This window comes from Hypanus sabinus, unplaced genomic scaffold (assembly GCF_030144855.1).
Source record: "Hypanus sabinus isolate sHypSab1 unplaced genomic scaffold, sHypSab1.hap1 scaffold_375, whole genome shotgun sequence".
NCBI lineage: Eukaryota > Metazoa > Chordata > Chondrichthyes > Myliobatiformes > Dasyatidae > Hypanus > Hypanus sabinus.
In genome coordinates, this window is record NW_026781268.1 from 64886 (window position 1) to 85763 (window position 20878).

The following is a 20878-nucleotide window of genomic DNA, read 5'->3' on the forward strand; positions in this document are numbered from 1 at the left end:
TTATCTCATTGTTTATTGAGCAGGAGCCTTTGTGCCCAATAAATTACTTAGAGACCACTGGTCAATTGCAGACGATTGATACGAGTGGGCCAGCAGCAGCCCGACACAATTTGTGTGAGAGTTCTTCAGACAAGGAAAAATATTTGTGAATGTTGAGTGCAGTGCTGAATAAGAAATTGGGGAACAAAATGTGGCCACGGATGGGGGAGGGTGCAGGAGCCTGGGTTATTATCTCATGAGAACAAGCAGTAAATTTGATTTGGATAATGAATTGAGGAAAGAAGTGGAAATTGTTGAAAAGGGAATGGAAGGAAAAGGCAGTTGTAAAGCAGAACTTTGCTGGCTATGCCACTGGTGGCATAGTGGCTTCAGCGTTGGACTTAGAGGCAAGAGGTCCCGAGTTCGAATCCAGCCGACTCCCTTACACTGTTTCATCTGTGCTGGGTTAGAGCTGGTGAACAAAACAACTCACCCAGCAGAAGGCAATGGCAAACTACTGCTGTAACTTGCCTTGTACATGATTTCCCAACACCACACAGTGGCGTAGAAGGAAATCCTTGGCTAACTGGAATAAATTCCATATGTGACATACCTTTAAAGTGGAACAGTATATTATCAGCAAGTTGGAGGAATAATGCATGTGATAAAGGGATAGAGTCATGGTCACCAACCATTTTAAGCCCAAGATCCCCTACCTTGGCCTTACTAAAATGCAAGATCGACCCAGATCAATTAGTTACACGCATGCACAGGAGGGCAGAAAAGACCAGAAATAAAACCCCACAACCTGGAAGTAGAAATAATGTATAAACACTGGGGCACCCGCCCTTTTTTTGCACCGCAGACCAGTTTAATATTGACAATATTCTTGCGGACCGGCTGACGGGGGATGGGGTGGGTGGGGGTGTGAACCACGATAGGGATACAGCGATACTCGAAGCAGGTTCCTTATGATCAGTCTATTCCGTAATATCGTTTTCGCGCCTCTCGGCACTTAGCTTCTGTCCCGTGCTGCTCACGTTTTCTCCGCTGAAAAAACTCAACACATTTGCATTTAAGTGCAGGGTGCTTGGACTCGGGGTACCGAAGCAGATTTGAGGGCTTCATTGCCTCATTGGACAGCCTCCTGCCCGCCCTCCACCAGATGCCTTGGCTTGGTTTGGTTGGTCGTGGGTTGGTTGAGAGGACAATGTCAGGGCCGGAGGTCCCTGTGCTGGGGCCGTGGTAGACAGTCTGGAGAGAGTGACCGACTGAGCAAGGAGTGTAACAGGGCACGCGCCCGCCCCCCCCTTGTAGGACCTATCAGCCGACAAAAGTTTGTTTCATCAGATCACAGCATGGTAGCTGCTCTGATACCTATGAAACGCTGAGCCCGAATTAGGTCGACGGCGAATATTTTAGCACCAGATTCCCCACGAACATTCAGTGTGCTAAACAGGTTTAGAGGCAGCACTCCAGGCCAGTAGTGACGGCACTTCCCACCGGCCGCCCGAGGCCAACTGGTGATCTCTGGCATGAGAGTGTCACTGCGGTTCGGCGACTGATGACCTCGCGTGCACTCAAGTTCAACAGTGGGCTGACAGGGAATGAGGAAAGGTGCAGCTGACTCATGTTGTTTCCTCGCGACCCAGTGGTTGGGGACCACTGAAGTATACTGTGTAGTGCGGGGGAGTTACACGCATGTAGAAAAAATGGAACTAAAACCCCACAACCCGGGAACAATCTCTCAACAGTTTCTTCCTTTCTTCCCTTTTCCCAGGATCTACTGAGGAAATCTCAAAAGCAGACTAGTCGATCACAATCAACAGCTTGGCGACCACTAGGATAGAGGTAAGTACTGCAGAAGGAACACCAAAGTTTGGGAGACGTTACAAACAGAGCATGAATGGATGGATGGGCGCCGAAAACAACAGCAGGAAAAACAACGTAAGCAAACCAAGGCCGGTCTACATAGGAGAGAAAGGCAGGAATGTCAGTCTAAAGTTACAACTGATAGGGAAACATGGAATCCCGAACCCATGTCTGGCATATCGACACTGTATGAGTTTTGTGGCCTGCTAAAGCACTTTCTTAGGAGACCAAGCCTTTAATGATGGGAATCTGCCCCCCCCCCCAATTTAATGTCTTACTGCTCCAATGCTTACCAACTAAGTTAGCCAACAGCATTAACAAATAATATGGATTGGCCTGACAATGACCAAAATTGAATGCAATGAGCTTTGACATATCATTGGACCAGGGCTTTCAAATGCCTATCAACCCCGAAGAGAACTAATATTACAGGTGAATGGAGACTGTCTCTGTCTGTCGATGGAGTAGCACTAATTCTGTGCTGCTCTTAGTTTTCTCTCCCGCTCACAGCTTAAATTTTGAATTTCAAATTTTTAATTGCTGATTCTTGAAGGGGAGTGACATGTCTATGTCTACGAGAAGTGGGAAGAATCTGCATGAACCTACTGACAAAGGTAATGAAAAAGGAAAGACATCAAAGGAAAGATCTGATGAAATGCCATCATGGGCTGAAGATATTGTTCGGACACTGAAAACAATTCAAGATCAGAATAAGGCAATTAAAGATCAACTGGAAAAGAATATAATGAAATGAACTTATTTCTGGGAAAACTTAAAGATATGGAAACTCAAGTTACTAATCATGAAGAGGAATTGAAGTTAACTAAGCAAAAACCGTCTGAAACTATAACCTGTTTGGAAAAAAATCGTTAATAAGATTATTGATTTGCAAACTAGGTCTCGCAGAAACAACATACGAATCATTGGATTGCAGTAAGGAGCTGAAAATGGAGACATAATTGTTTACTTTGGTAAGCTCTTTCATGATCTATTTCTGACTATTTCATCACAGCTACTTGCTATTGAAAGAGCACACAGGCTGTCCACTTCGAAATTTAAAGACTCAACCAGATCAAGATCTGTTTTGGCTTGTTTTCATCACTTTAAAATAAAAGATCAAATAATGCGACAGGGAAGAAAACAGAGTTTTCAGTTTCAGTGAGTCTGAGCTCCGTTTTTACGAAGATTATCCAAAAGAAGTAATGGAACAAAGAGCAAGATTTGCTTTGGTAATGAAACAAGCATATGATAAGAAACGATTCCCCTCTTTGAGTTACCCGACAAGAATGAAAGTTTTTCCTCCTAATTCTTCCCCATGTACTTTCTTTGACCCAAAAGTCGAGCTGGATTTTGTCCAGGCTATACCAGTCACCACCACTGACATTACTACTGAATGAACTATCTGAAAAGCTGTTTGTTTATCTGTATATTACTCACACTACAAAAAGAAGATATATGAAGGCTATTTGGATATTTCATTGACAGATTAATAAAAGAAGAAAAGAAAACCTGCTCATCATTACATCCTATTGGATTTTTGTTTGGAAAGAACATTTACGGATCAAGTTTGACTGTTTAAATGGTTAATTACATATTTGACTGAGAAAAGAGGACAATAGGATTTGTTCCTTTTATCTAATATTTGGTTTGATTTTTTTTGTTATTTCTTAAATTACTAACTGGTAGTTTTTTTTTCTACCAACAGGGTTTCTTTTTATATATTTATCTGGGAGGGTTAAGTTACTATGATTTTACTAATTAATATTTCCATCAATTTAGATCAGTTAAGTATACTATTAACTTTTTTTCATCTGTTTTATTATAGCGCCCTATAACTGAATTTAAAGTTTTCTTAGGGATTTAAAGCTAAACTTAAGATGGGGCTGGCTATTCTCTATAAGAGATTATGTTATTTTGGTTCTTTTACTGTTTAACACATGATAGAATGTAAACACTCTCCTTTGTTGAGACTTTACTGTCTTTCTTGCAAGGTCATTTTATTTATTTTATGTACTGGCTGGGGGGAGGCAGAGATGAGAACAACAGAGTGGCCCATGTCTTTGCATCTATCTTAGTTCACTTGCCTTTTTTTCAGGCTTTTGGGAGGGTGGGTGGGTTTAAAGTTAGGAGTTTTTTTTTTCCCCATTGGGTGGTTCCAGAGCATGCGTGTTTTCTATCTGGCTTTATTCTTCATCACTGCCATCTTTGATAATCCCGTATTGGTATGTGTTCTGCACATGTATAAAGTAAATTAGAATAAAATTATAGTATGGCAGTTAAATGGATTCATGTAATCATTTGGAATATACGTGGTTGGAATTATCCTATTAAACAAAAAAGACTTAAAATTATTAATCGGTTCCAAACTGATATAATTTTTGCTCAGGAGACGCATAACAAGGCAGGAGATCAAAATAGATTTTTTCGCTGGTGGAATGGAAAACAGCTCCATGCTACTTCTCAGAGCAAAAGTAAGGGTGTGTCTATCTTTATTAAATCTAATATATTTACTCAAGAGGATAATGGTCCTCATTAGGTCAGATTCTAATGGTAGATTTTTAATTGTTAAAGGAGTGACTTGTAATAGAATGGTTGTTTTGGTTAATTTGTATGGTCCTAATTTAGATGATCCTGCTTTTTTAAAAAAAAAATATCTGCTTTACTGCCAGATTTAAATGAGTATATGTTGTTAGTGGGTGGGGATTTTAACTGTTGCTTAAATCCTATGACTGATAAGAGCTCAACTAATCAATGACTTCCAAATCATTTTGCATCAGTTATTAACTCTTTTTTGACCAATTTTGTGTTGATCGAATTATGGAGGCATTTACACCCTGATAACAGAGAATATTGTTTTTCTTTCCATGTTTATAAAATATATTCAAGGATTGATTATATTATAGTTGATCCCTGTCTTTTGCCTAATGTTAAAAACTGTGAATATGACGCTATTGCTATACCTGAGCATGCGCCTTTGAGTTTGTCCTTTGAATTTGATGATGACATTTTTGGCCGTCCACCATGGCACATGTCTCAGACTTTATTGCAAAGCTCTGACTTTATCCGTTTTATCAAAAGCCAGATTAAAGAATTTTTTACTTTTTAATGATGTAAGTGGTATGTCTAAATTAATTATATTGGATACATTCAAAGCATTTTTAGGTGGTCAGATTATTTCTTATTCAACTAAACTTAAAAAACAGACTGAAGCAAAATTAGATAAAATTTCAAAACAAATTAAAGATTTAGATAATATCTATGTGACTTACCCTAATATTGACATTTAAAAAAAGGGTGGAACTTCAATCATAATATAACCTATTATTAACGCATTCAATTGAAGTTGATCTATTTAAGTTAAAGACCCAATTTTATATGTTTGGAGATAAAAATAATAAACTACTTGCATCTCAATTAAAATCAGCTGGAGCCAAGAGGCAAATTTTGAAAATTCGTAGAAAAGATGGTACCCTGGCTCGGGATTATGAAGAAATTTATAAGATTTTTCAAGACTTTTATAATGAACTTTATAAATCTCAATGTCCAGTGGACTCTTCTGAAATGAATGTTGTGTTTTTTTACAAATGATTGCTTTCCCTAAAATTTCTGTTGAGGATCAAAAAACTCTGGATGCCTAAATTACTGAATCCAGAATTCATGAAGCTATTTTCTCAAGGCAATCTGGTAAGGCCCTGGGACTTGCCGGTTATCCTGTAGAATTTTATAAAAAATTTGGAAAATTGCTTTCTCCGTATATGTTGGAGATGTTTAAAGAATCTTTTGTGAAAAGTGATTTACCCTCTACTTTTTATGAAACTTCTATTTCTTTAATTCTCAAAAAGAATAAAGATCCTTCTGATTGTGCCTCATACAGACCTATTTCATTATTGAATGTTGATACTAATATTCACTTAAAGATAATGGCCAATCTGTTGGAGAGTATTTTGGGTAAAATCATTTTTAAAGATCAAACAGGCTTTATAAAGGGTCATTATTCTTTCTCAAATATTCGGAGATTATATAACATTATACATTCACCTTCTTCTAAAACTCCACAATGCCTTATATCTTTGGATGCTGAAAAAGTATTTGATTAAATTGAATGGAAATATTTATTTAATACTTTAGAAAAAAATGGTTTTGGTATTAATTTTAATAATTGGATAAAAATGATATATAAAGCTCCTATTGCTGTTGTTATCACTAATAACTGTAGGTCTCCTATTTTCAGCTATCACGGGGGACAAGCCAAGCTTGTCCATTAAGTCCTTTGTTATGTAAATTAAGATTCGAGCCCCTTGCTATTGCTCTTTGTGAAGCCGAAAATATTCATGGGATTTTTGTGAATGAGACCATGCACAAGATCTCTCTTTACACTGATGATCTATTGGTATAGATATCCAAGCCTGAATAATCTATTCCTGCTTTGCTAAAATTATATGACTAAATCGGAGACCTTTCAGGATACAAAATAAATTTTAGTAGAAGTGAATTACTTCCTTTAAATGAATCTGTCTCTATATATGATAATATTCCTTTTAAAGTTATGGATTCTTTTAGATATTTAGGGGTTATAATTACTAAAAAATATCAGGATCTTTATAAAGCCAATTTTCCTCCTTTAGTGGATTTTTTTAGATTTGTTTTTACAAGACTGTTTAATGTCTTTTTCACAGTTAATGGACAAATATGATATCTCTAATACACATTTTTCAGATATTTACAGGTTGGGAATTTTTTACGTGATTTTTTAACCAATTTACCCCTTGGCCTGCTCTTTAAATTTGGCTTATGCTATTTTTCAGTTTAAACCTTGTCAAAAACAATTAATAGTAATCCTTTATAAACAGTTAATGAATGCTCGCATGTCGCCTAATGATAGGGTTCAACGCACCTGGGAAGTACAACTTCAACATTCACTTTCAGATAATCAGTGGAGTAAAATTTATTATTTAGTCAATAATTCACCTATCTCCACATGCCATATCTAAATTCAGTTTAAGATAGTACACAGGGCCCATATGTCCAAAGATAAATTGGCTCATATTTTTTCTAATATAAGCCCTATTTGTGACAGATGTACTGAAGAAATAGCTACTCTTATGTTTTGGTCAGGTGCAAGTTTAAACAATTTTTGGAGGGATGTGTTTGGAATATTATCTAAAGTTATAGATGTGGATGTTCAACCTAATCCACTTACAGCAATTTTTGGGATTATTCCAGAAGAAGCACGCAAAATGTCTGCTTCCGCCCAACAAAATTTTTATATTTATTTCAGAATATTCCTGTTTTTGTTTACTAAGAAGTTTTTTTGATCGGATTGGTTCTATTATTCTATCTTTTATTTGGGATAATAAAAGACCAAGAATTGGTAAATGTCATTTGCAAAAGTTGAAAAAGGATGGTGGTCTCACTTTGCCTAATCTATGAATGTATTATTGGGCTGTTAACGCGGTGTATGTCCTTCTGATTACATTGGGTTGATAGGAATGAACAGCCAATATGGGTAGACCAGGAACCGAGAGCTGTGAAACAGTTTTATTTAACTTCGTTATTCGGAGTTACCTATACAATTAGCTAACGTTGCTAATTTAAACCTATATCCTGTGGTTAAGCACTCTTTACAAATTTGGATCCAGTTCCGCAATTTTTTTAATCTTAAAAAGGTTAAACTTTGTAGTATAATTTATCATAATTACTTTTTTAAACCTTCTTGGAGTGTTGCAATTTTTTTTTTACTTTGGAAAAATAAAGGTATTAATTTGTTTTTGGATTTATTTAAAGAAGGCAGATTGAGGTCTTTTGAACAATTTGTCGATAAGTATTCTCTCTTATATTCACATTTTTTACAATATCTTCAAGTTCGACATATTTTACAAAAATATTTAAATAATTTTCCTTACATATTGGAGGCTGATTTGTTAGATACTATTATGAATATGAACCCCTCGTTGAACGGTTCTGTTGGAAGAATTTATAATTTATTATTACAAAGGGATAAGCGTCCTTTACTTCAGATTAAACGGGACTGGGAGAAGGAACTCAATTTCTCTTTTATATGGCAGAATTGGACATGGATTCTGAAGCTGGTTAACTCTTCTTCGATCTGTGCTAGTCATTCACTGATTCAATTTAAAATTGTCCATTATTACCATTTGACGAAGGAGAGACTTCCGAAAATATTTCCCAATGTTGACAAGTATTGGGATAGATGTAAAAATGAGATAGCCACACTGACACATGTGTTCTGGTGAAGTTCAATATTAAATCAGTTTTGGAAGTCAGTCTTTTCGACAATTTCTAAAGCACTCAGAATCAACTTACAACCTAATAAATTGACTATGCTTTTTGGAATAATTCCTCAAAATATCCATGGTGTTTGTTACATTGACAGCTAGGAGGGCCACCTTGTTGAAATGGAAGGATATATCAGCTCCTACTTTGTCACAATGGCTCTCTCAGGTGATGCTGTGTCTTGGAGAAAATTAGAAGTCGAACCTTTGTACTTTTATTTGATTTTGAGAACAGATGGGGCTCATCTGTTCATTATTATCATTTCAGTTAACTGATAGATTTCCTCCACGATCTAAATGTAAATTTTTTTGATATATCTTTTCTTTCTTTTTGGCGGTTTGATGTTTATTTTTAGAAGCTTTTTGTATGACGCACGGCTCCGGGGTTGTACCTCCAATGGGTTTCTTTTTTTCCCCCTCACTTTTCTTTCTTTTAATTTACAAAATTTTCAATCCTTAAGATAATTTCCTCTTTTATGAGGCATTGTAAGTGTTGTTACTTCAATGCTCTTGTGCTATTTTTGAATAATAATAATAATAAAAAGATATGAAAAGAATATTAAAGGTGAATATGTTCAGTGGGAAGAAGGATGTGAGCAGGCTATATCTGCGGAACAGAAATGGGAACAACCACCTTCCACGGGACAGGTGGGGACAACAAACCATTTAGAAATTGACAAGCAAGGATGCTTCCTACCGTGAGTACCACACCTCAGGAAGAGCCCAATGTAATATTGACAGTTGCTGCTATTCCAGTTCCGTATATGATTCATATGGGGGCACCTACAACCACTCTCAATCGGGAAATAGTATCGGAAAAGGGATTGCAGTTCTCAGACGCAACATTCACTCTGTCTGGGTTTGAAGGCATGGAATGTACGTATTCACATAACCAGCCACTGGAGGTGGAATTCCACGGGAACCATTGTGAGGTTTCATTTACAGTCAGCACCCCGCAGTCGGGGGTGTAATCCAGCAGGGTGAGACTTGCTCTGTCTGTTGGAAGTCGAGATTCCCTGCACAGGCAATGGTGTCACCCTGTGACAGGTGAACAACTGACAGCTTCCCCAATTTCCGACCCCCCTTGTTGTGGGCACCTAATCTGGACTCCACTGCATTTGAACCCCTTCTGCCAGTGGTCGACCCCTACGTGACTCTGTGCTATGACCCTACGGGGTGCTCAGCTGAGGAAAGCCAATGTTATGCACCCCTCGAGGGACAGAAGTTCCCAGTCATGGTGATTGGAGAGGTTAAAGGAGAAGTGGGCAGTGCATTACTGGCCGAATTTCCGGATTTCCTTTGGCGACAGACAGAACTGGTGGTTCCCCATACCGCTGTTAGTGTTTGCCCTGGGTTCAAGCCAAAGAGCCCAGATTTCATTGCCTACACCTTGCTGAAACAAGCCTCCAGCACCGAGGGAGACTGGCAAGACTTGGCTGTGGTCCAACTCCGATACTGGAAGGAGTCTGAGGTGAAAACGGGACATCTGGTAAGACATTCTTTTAATATTGACCGATCCCAAGATGCTGTACCACATCTCTGAGCAAATTCAGGCCATGAAGTCGGTCGCACCAACTGTCCCCCTATCCAGATCACTGTGAAAGAAGGACAGACTCTCCCATCCATTCTGCAATACCCCCTCTAGCCCGTCCGGATCACAGTGAAAGAAGGACAGACTCTCCCATCCATTCTGCAATACCCCCTCTAGCCCGAAGCAATTTTATGAGGATGGAAACTCTTTTGTAGATCCAGCAGGGAAACGATATTCTTGCTATGCGATAGTGACAGACAGTGAAATTGTTCAGCAAGCTTCTTTTGAAGCATCTGACTCCGCCCAGAAGGCTGAGCTGTTTGCTCTGACTCGTGCTCTGTTGCTGGGAACGTTTACACAGATTCCCGTTATGCATTTGGGATTGTACATGACTACGGGGCTCTCTGGGAACATTGAGATTCCTGACTTCCTCTGGCCACCCCATTAGTAATGCCACCTTTGTAAACAACTTACACACCGCTGTACAGCTACCTCGAGTTTTGGCTATTATGAAATGTGCAGCCCACACTCGCTTGTCCGACTGTGTCACTAAACACAATGCTCCAGCAGATCAAACAGTGAAAAGTGCGGCACTATCCTCAGTAGTTGTAGCTTCCTCGGGTTCCCCGTCAAGCAACCCTCCATGACTAAAGCAGAATGGGTTTGCCAGACATGTGGGAGGTAAATAATTTTCAGGGGGACGCCTCTGAGGAAGAGCGCAAACTGTGGTCACAGATGGGATGCCAGAAAGACCAAGACCTAGCTTTTTGGATTACCCCAGCGGGACAGGTTTGTGTTCCTACACAGTTTTTACCAATATTGGCTGATTATATACATGATTTACCACCCCTGGGAAAGGAGGGAATGGTTGGTAGCCTGCACCCTGCACAGCGGGTACGAGTCCCTTGACAGGTGGACGTTTTTCTGTCTACAAATTGATTTTATTGAATTACCAATGGCCCACACTCTGTGGTGAAAGTAAACGAAGGGGTATGTAACGAACTAGCTATCAAGCAACAATTCCACTGTGTACACCACCCACGGGCCGCTGGCAGAGTGGAAAGAGCCAAAGACACTCTGAAGAGTAAATCGGCCAAACTAACGGCGGAGGCTGGACTCACTTGGTTGAAGGGCCTACCGTTAGCCCGATTCCACGAGGGTTACCCCATAGGGGAAAGCGGGGTTGTCACCTGTTCAAAACATTCATGGATGGCCCATGAGGATATCCTGGGGACCAAGACCTTGTGCACCATTGCTCCCAGAAAGCCTACCAGCAAAATTAGATATTGGAAGAGATGGGGAAATAAATATGCCAACTAACCAAAATTTTCCAAGCGTTACATTCACAGGTATGACAGGCTTACAAGGAAGAGAACTACCCAGCAGAGAGGAGTGACTATCCCACCATAGAACCTGGGAATTTATCCTGATCAGGAACTGGGACTGAGGGAAAGTTGGACCTCGGTGGAGAGGACCATATGAAGTGTTACTGACCACTCCGATGACCGTGAAACTGGAGGGGCAATACATTGAAGAGACTGCAAAGATGTTACTGAAGGAACTAAGTAGAAGGACTCTCTCAGACTAAAGGAAATTGTATTGGTTGATAGTGGAGAGTGATGAACCTCTAGGTTTCTTGCCGTGGATTGTCATTTTAAGAGATAGTGCCTGAGTGACGTCAGCCGGCAGCTTTCTGGGGGGGAGAGAGAGAGGGGGGAGAGAGAGAGGGGGGAGAGAGAGAGGGGGGAGAGAGAGAGGGGGGAGAGAGAGAGGGGGGAGAGAGAGAGGGGGGAGAGAGAGAGGGGGGAGAGAGAGAGGGGGGAGAGAGAGAGGGGGGAGAGAGAGAGGGGGGAGAGAGAGAGGGGGGAGAGAGAGAGGGGGGAGAGAGGGGGGGAGAGAGAGAACACGAACGCACGCTGGAACTATTTGACCACGCAGCGTGTTTACACTTCCCAGTTTGTTTCATTGAAGCAAGGATTATTCATCCATTGTATACCGAATGTGGGATTGTCACTTTGTTTGATCCTTTGGAGTGGATCTGTTGGTTTGGGAGTATCCTGTGAGGACCACTCGTGCTAGCCCTTGCCTGGGTGTGGTAATTCACCTGAAGAGGATACCCCTGTGATCAATCACTGCTGGTGATAATTCGTATAATCCAAATGGGGATTTGTTGGAGTATCTCGCGGCTACCACTTTTGTTAACCCTTAGCAGGATTTGGGTGTGTTCTGTGGTAAACACTTGTGAGAAGGGATATTCTGTGGTAATCACTGTCGGTAATACTTTGTGTGTTGGATCTGGATTGGGAGTACCTTGAGGAATCTAGCTGTGCGTTAACCCTTGCTTGGGTGGTCATACCCTTTGAAGACTTATCCCTGTGATAAGCTAATTTTGGTGATATTTTGTATGTGGATTTAGAGCAATGATGGACAAGACCTACAGTGACTGTTATCCTGTTTTACCACCATGGAATTTGAGGAATTCAATGTAGTTGCCTTCTCTCGACATTCACCTTGGATTAAAAATATCCCTCTCGTCATTTACTCCATGGCTTAACTGAACTTTTATGCTTCACCATCTCAAGACTTTAAGCTTGGTATTCCCTGAGCTCAGTGGTTTGGGAGTTATATTTACACATATGTGTACTCATATCACTTTTAACTTTAGATTATTTTGCTTAAGTTGTTATACAAGTAGATACTAATAAAGACAGCGCTTTTAACATCAAAACTAGACTCCAGGTGTTGTCTACAGCTGCTGGTTCATTTAAACCATTACCGGTGCGTAATAGTGGTGTTAGTGTTTATGTCTTTGAGAGGGCTCACCCCAGCATCCAGTTAAGATTTTTCTGTCTCTGTCACACTTATGCCAAATGGGTAGAACTAGGGGCCCTGACAGACACAGTGTTTTGACAGGTGTATCTCAGGCCCCCACCAAACAGAATTTCCTACACTGGGAAACATGCATCGTGGCTGTACTTGCAGGTGCCCAGCAGCGGAGAGGAATAACTGAAACTGAGCGATCTTTGATGATAGTTTTTCTCTCCTATGGAGTGGCCGGGAATTCACAAGAGACAGTCAATTTGGCTACAGCACTTGAGGAGCTGGCCACAATACTGCAGGGGCCCTAACAGAAACACAGGCCCAAGTAACAGAAATACCCACTGAAATGATTGCAATCCGGCAAACAGTCCTACAGAATCGTACGGCTTTAGATTTCATCCCAGCTGAGAAAGGGGGAACCTGTGCTATTATTGACACAGAATGCTGCACCTTTATCCCTGATGTGTCTAATAACACTACATCTCTCTCCGAGCACACTGCCTAGGAGATTGACAGCATCAAGAAAGTAGGGCAGGATTTACACGGGTTCACGGAAGGGTCGAAATGGTGATCTTCAAAGGCCTGTTTGTAATATGTGGGGCATGATATTGCATTACGTCCTAATAGTTGTACATATCATTGTTATAGTTACTGTTGAATGCAGTTTTTCTCACTGAGAAGTCAAAGCTGTACTTGGTTGCTTTCTCTGTAAAAAAATTACTGTTTTGTTGCTCATGTAATGATCAAAAAGGAGGGAATGATGAAGTATGGTTTAACACTTCATTAAAAAATAGCAGCCTGTTTTTCTGAAAGAAACTGCTGATGATCAATAGATGTACTAAGCCATGCTGAGCCATATTTCTTCTTCAGGGTAGCTAGCTATGGTTTCAGGATGCTTATCTCCTTGTGTGTTCATGCGCAGAGATAGGACAGCGTCAGTCTGTTCTGCGTGTGTAAGCCATTATGACTATTTTGTAATTTGTCTTTAGGGGCTCCAGCCTGTCATGTAGTAAATAACTTTGGTTCCAGCCTGTCTTGTGTGCGGAGTATCTGGATGGATATATCTGTGGTGAAGGGGAATTGTTAGTCAGTTAGTGGATTGGGTGGGAATTCCTGTTGGAGTGGCTAACTGAGTAAGCCCCGGGTACTTAGAATAAAGAGTTTGTACTAATACAGTCTCTGAGTGACTCTCTCCGGATTTGACTTCCACAGAATGGGATTGGTTTCAAACGGCTGGGCTGCTGGAAGAACAGTACCAGACCTGCAATGATTGCAACTGGGTCTGACAGAGGCCTTCAGTCTCACTCCAGCTGTTTCCTACCTTCTCTTGTACAGGTATGTAATGTCTAAAGGACCAGTGTTTGAATGAATGAGACTCACACAACTTTCTCCTGACTGAATCACTGGAATCTCCGAGTCAGATGGGTCCTCTCCAGTTGATGCTCTCAATCCTCGGGCTGGTTCACATGTTGCTGTTCCCTCATCTTCAGTCGTGGGTTTTCTTCCAATAAATCTCTCACTGCAGGTCTAACGTTAACATGAAAGATAATGAAGTACATTAACAATAAAAAGCAGAACCAAACATTTCTGCTTAATGTTACTAAGAACAAAACTCACTGAAATTTAAACGTTGAAGGCAGATATAATGATCTCAGTGAAGAATCTTTTATTGTCCCTCACATGATACAAAAGAATATGGGATAAAAAGGAGCCATCATTCAGTCATGGTAAGACATAAGGTACAGAATTAGGTGATTTGATCCATCTGGTCTGTCCCACCATTTAACCAGGGCTGATTTTTTATTCCAACACCATATTCCTGCCTTCCTCCTGTAACCCTGAAGCCACTTAGCAATCATGAATATATTAATCTCTGTCATAAATATACCCAAATCGCAGCCTCAACCAACCTCTGTGGAAACAAATTCCACACTTCGGACACCTAATGGCAAAAAAAAATTTGCAACTGAATTTTAACGAGAAGCATCTTTATTCTGAGACTGTGCTGTCAGATCACAGACTCTCCGTCTAATGGAAACATCCTCTCCATGTCCACTGTATCCAGGCTGCTCAGCATTCGGTAGATTTACTTAACCAAAGCTCGCCTCCACAAACCCCACCGTCCCTCTGAACTCCATCCAGCACAGGTCCAGAACCATCAAATGCTCCTCATACATAAAGCCGATCACTCCTGAGATTATTCATGTGAACCTCGTTAGCAACAACTGTACTGAACACATTCCCAGCAATAACAGACAAACTGGTACCAGGATAATTGATAGGGAAAAGTTCTGCTTTCTTTACTGATCTACTATCACAGATCGAGTCATTTCCATTTCCAGGTTAAATGTAATAAAAAGAAAGTGGAATTACCAGAAACACTCAGCAGGTAAGGAACAGCTGCGGGGAGGGGAACAAACTTTACAATTCAGGTTAATGACGTTTCGTCAGAATGACTTCAAACATTTAGTTTTTAGTGCAACTTGAGATTCTGCCTGATTTCCACCGAGTGACAAACTGGTGACAGTTTGAACACCAGACTCACGGGTCTATTTCTACTGTTGTAAACACGGAAAAGCCGGTCCAGAGACGTCAGAACACACCGCAGCTACTGAATTAATTATACAAAAATGACAAAGATAGAAGAAACAACAAGCACTTTGTTATATATACTTTGATCCTCACCAAATTTTTATCAACACACTATAGAGAATTTCCCATCCGGACACTTCACGCTTTGCATGGTAACTGCGAGGATCTGCACAGTCCTTTGGATCCAGATCAGTCCTCGGTAAAGCAGGCAGTGAAATCAAAGATTCCCACAACCTGGGACGTTCTCCTTTCTCACCCAGCACAGTCCGGGAGAAGACACAACAGCCAGAAAGCTCCAGGACAAATGCGAGGAGCCTCTGGAAGCGGGGCGAGTTCGGGAAGTTGATGGGACTCGGTGGCCAAAATCACACCACGTGACCTTGCATCACAAAGTGGAGGGCGGGGCGAATCTGCGGCACACAGTCTCACGTGACCTGTCGGCGGGACTTACATTTAAATTCTGCAGAAACAGACAGCCTGGGCTCCTGGTTTGGATCGTTCAATGCAGATTAAGTGGAGTTGACACATTTCTGACGAGCCCAGATAGTTGGGAAACAAATGAATTCCTGGCCCTCAGTTCGGGGCTCACGGCCAACATCGGATCTCCCCGCTCGGGATCGGTCTCAATACTCACCGATGGGAAAGTGATATCTTCGGCCCGCAGATAGTGATCCCGACGGAAGAGACGAAAGTCTTTCCCGATAACACAGCCGACCTACTTCAGCTCTGAGCGGAGAGGATAACACCGTCCAGCCGGAGACTGTGAACATGCGCGAAGAGATTGTTACATCATCGGGAGGCGGGGCCTCTGAAACAGACGCGCGGCATCTGCGGTTAAATGGGTGGGGCAAACGGGATCACGTGTCGGGATTGGTGACACCCCTCCGCCCCCCCCCCCCCCCCCCCCCCCAGGCAGAGACTCCAACTACTCATTAGTCTGTGGAAAGAAGCAAACTTGCCGCTCACATCTCCTCTCACCTTAAATGTATTAGACATTTCAACCCCCAGGAAAAATATATCGTCTGTCCACTCTATCTATTCCTCTCCTCATCTTATAAACGTCAATCCAGTCTCACCCCAGCCTGCGCCGCTCTGGAGAAAACAACACGTTTGTCCAGCCTCTCGTTATAGCTCATGCCCTCTAATCCAGGCAGTGTCCTGGTAAACCTCTTCTGCGCCCTCTCCAAAGCCCCGACATCCTTCCGAGAATGGGGGAGACCAGAACTGTATGAAACACTCCAGATGTGGTCTAACTAGTTTTGTAAAACTGTGTTACGAGCTGCAACGTTTTAGAAACGAACCAGCAGCAATAGAGTTCACAGCGGAGTCTGGTTTTGATGTTAAAACCATTCTCTTTATTAGTGTATAGTAACTTAATGAAATAAAGGAAAGTTGACAGTGTTAAGTGTATATATGTGTAAATATAATTCCCAGACTATCGAGCCTGAGGGGACAAAGCTTAGATTCCTGAGATGGTAAAGTAGGAATGTTCAGTAATACACGGAATGATGGGACAGAGATATTTGTGATCCAGGGTGAAACGTAGAGAAAAGGCCATTACTTCAAAATAATCGCCGTCGAAGTTCTTATCCGTTGAATCCGTCCACATACGAGTTATCAGCGAAAGTGACCTGTCACAGGAATACCGTTTTCCAGGGGTTGCCACACAACATGCCCAGGCAAGGGTTAACACAAGATATTCCACAACCCACTCCTATTGATTATACGAAGTGACAGCCACAGACGTTCTTTGTGGTTCCGTGTACCGATGATCAACCCACTCTTGTGGGCAGAGGAGAGTTCCAATCCTCAGCTGCGACTAACTGAAGCGATCAGCTTTTCCCTCTCTCTCTCTCTCTCTTTAGACTGGCCGACTGCCTGTCTGCAGATCGCTCTCTCTCTCTCTTATGGTTCAGTCCACAGTCAGCGCTGTCAGCCTGTGACTGACGTCATAGTCCCGCCTCCTTGGAGTCTGAGATCCCTCTGATCATCAACACTGTTCAGGGTTTTGCATTTAACAGTGTACTGTCGCATACATTCGACCTACCGAGCTGCCAAGATGATCATCACTAATCAAATCTCACTGAGATTTCTCAGGTCCTGTTGAGTTTATTGACAAGTGCACCAATACGGGAAGGTACAGGTACAGAGAAACACTGTCTTGTGGCAGCATCACAGGCAAGTACATTCAGATAACACACGGAACATAAGTTATACGATTCTCTGTCAGTAACAATCTGTAAATATGTTTTAAGTCATTAGCGATGTATAAAATACATTGTGTCATGACAAATATTAAAATGTGCATTTTGTCTCAATAACAGACATGGAAATGTTGGATTTGGTCCCTGTCTCCATTCCTCCTGTAATCCACAACCAGCTCCTGTGTTTTTGTCACAATGAGGGAGAGGTTGTTTTCTTGACACCACTGTGTCGGAGTGATGACTTCTTCTCTGTCGGCTGCCTCGTTATTATGTGAGATTAGGCCAGTCAGTGTAGTGCCGTCAGCAAATTTAATTAGCAGATTGGAGCTGTGGGTGGCGACACAACTCATGGTTGCACAGAGTAAAGGAGGGAGGAAGAAGGCAACCCTGTGGGGTATGTGTGCTGAGGGTCAGAGAGAGAGAGAGAGAGAGAGAGAGAGAGAGAAAGAGAGAGGTGAGAGAGCCCACACTTACCACCTGCCGGCTATCTGACAGGAAATCCAGGATCCAGCTACACAAGGCAGGGTGAAGGCCGAGGTCTCTGAGCTTCTTGTCGATACTTCACGCCTTGGTATGGCTACTGCTCTGCCCATGACTGCAAGGAACTGCAGAGAACTTTGGAGAGCAGTGAACGTCAGAGAAACAAGCCTCCACTCCATGGACTCTCCCTACACTCCCCCTCCCTCGGAAAAGCTGGCCACGTACTCAAAGACCCTCACAACCTGGACATCCTCGCTGCAAATCCGCTCCCACATCGGGGAAGAGATACAAAAGCCTTAAAGCGCGAACCCCCCGGCTCAAGGACGGCTTCCTGTCTGTGGTTATAAGCCAAATGAATGATAAAATGGACTCGGCCTCACAATGTAACTCGACGTGACCCTGCACCATATGTCTATTCGCACTGCACTTTCTCTGCAGCTATAATGCTTTGTTACATTGTTGTCTTGTCATTTTCATTTTTCATTTTTAGAATATTTTTTACTAGTACATAATCTTCTACAGCTACAGAATGAAGCAAGACCAATAGATTAATATGTATATAATTAATAAAGTTGAAGGAAAAAACTAATCGTAAAATATAAAAATGGAAAATATATATAGGAAAAGGAAGGAAATAAAGAACCCCATCTAACTAGGGGGGAACCCCCTAACAACAAAAAAGGGAAAAAAACCATTAGGAATCAACCCCCCGGAACAATACGTTTAACCATCATCTAAATATAAAAATAGAATCGTCAACCGCCATTTCATATTTATAATAAAATAAAATTGGAAGGAAACCATATAGCATAATTGAAATTAAATGATAATATTTGGCAAAGAACTCTATCTTCTCTCAAAATCGAATCGAGCATCAAAAGTTCTCCTAATTTTTTTTCAAACTAAGACATAAGATTCCTTGAGAAAACCATTCAATTAATGCAAGGGAAGAAGTATCTTTGTATTTTAATAAAATAGCTCTTCTTGTCAATAGTGTAACAAATGCAATTACATGTTGATCTGAAGATGAAATACCCTGAATATGATGTGGAACTTTACCAAATAGAACAGTCAACCTATTAGGTTGTAAATTCATTTTCAGAGCTTTAGATCTTGTTGGAAATAAAGACTTCCAAAACGATTTTAATGATGAACATGCCAGAACATATGTGACAAAGTAGCTACTTCAGTTTTATATATATCACAGCATTTGTCTATACTAGGAAATATTTTAGATAGTCTCTCCTTTGTTAAATAATAACGGTGAACAATTTTAAATTGAATTAAACAATGGTTGGCACATATAGAAGAACAATTTCCATTTTTCAAAACTCGAAGCCAATCTTCATTAACAAAGATCATATGAAGTTCTCTCTCCCAATCTTGTTTAATCTTTAGTGATATGTTCTCATTTGTAACAAAAATAAGTTATACATTCTGCCAATGGAAACTTTCTCTAAGGGATTCAATTTCAAAATGGTATCTAACAAATCAGATTCTTGTAAATATGGAAACTTAGGTAAGCATTGTTGTAAAAAATGTCGAAACTGAACATATTCCAAAAAATGTGTATGAGCGAGAGAAATTTTGTCAATTGGCCCTTCAAAGGACATCAATCGACCATCACAAAATAAATCTGTAAAAGAATGGATCCCTTTATTGTTCCATAGGAGAAAAATGGGGTCAGTTGTTGAAGGTTTAAAAGAAAAGTTTCGATATAAAAAACTAGACAACTAAATTGTTTCAAATTTAAAAAATTACGAAACTGAACCCAAATCCGTAGGAATAGTTTAATAACCGGGTAAAGATTGAAATTTGGAATTTTGGAGAGCTGTAAAGGTAATGGAGCTGCTAATATTGAAGTTAAATGAAATTGTTTAACAGCTTTTAATTCCAAATCAACCCATAATGATTTTTGTTTCTTATCAAGCCAGTATAACCAAAAACATAATTGTCTAATATTCACATCCCAATAATACAGTCTTAAATTAGGAAGTGCAAGACCACCATCTTTTTTAGATTTTTGTAAATTATACTTATTAATTCTTGGTCTCTTATTGTTCCAAATAAAGGAAGAAATAAGAGAGTCAATTTGGTCGAAAGATTTTTTAGTTAAAAAGATAGGTATACCAAACAAGGCAGTAAGGGGATTTGGGTCAAATTGGACCCAAAAAAAGTTGTGAAAAGGTATGGAATACTTCCCGCCAAAACTTTTCAATTGTAGGGCAAAACCAAAACATATGAATTAACGAGGCATCAGCAGAGTTGCATTTATTACAAAGTGGAGAAACATTCTGGTAAAAACTGGAGAGCTTCTGTTCTTAATCGTATGCTCTGTGAACCACTTAATATTGTAGAAGAGAATGACGAGCACAGACAGATGATTTATTAACCCGTTTAAGAATTCTATTCCATCTATCATCAGAAATCTGACAATTTAGGTCATCCAACCAAGCTCTTTTTATTTTATCAAAGAAGTCTTGTCTAGAATCAATCAACAAGTTATAGATACCGGTGATAGAACCATTTACAAAGGTGTCCTGGTAAACCTCTTCTGCGCCCTCTCCAAAGCCCCGACATCCTTCCGAGAATGGGGGCGGCCAGAACTGTATGAAACACTCCAGATGTGGTCTAACTAGTTTTATAAAACTGTGTTACGAACTGTAACGTTTTAGAAACGAAACAGCAGAAACGGAGTTCACACTGGAGTCTGATTTTGATGTTAAACCCATTCTCTTTATTAGTATCTACTTCTAACATAGTAATTTAAAGAAATAAAGAAAAGTTAGCAGTGTTATGTGTATACATGTGTAAATATAATTCCCAGACTATCGAGCCTGAGGGAACAAAGCTCAGAGTCTTGAGATGGTAAAGTAGGGAAGTTCAGTAATCCACGGAATAAATGATAGGAGAGAGATATTTGTAATCCAGGGTGAAACGTAGAGAAAAGGCCGTTACATCAAAATAACCGTCGACGAAGTTCTTATCCGTTGAATCCGTCCACATACGAGTTATCAGCGAAAGTGATCTGTCACAGGAATACCGTGTTCCCGGGGTTACCACACAACAGACCCAGGCAAGGATTAACACAAGATATCCCCAAATCC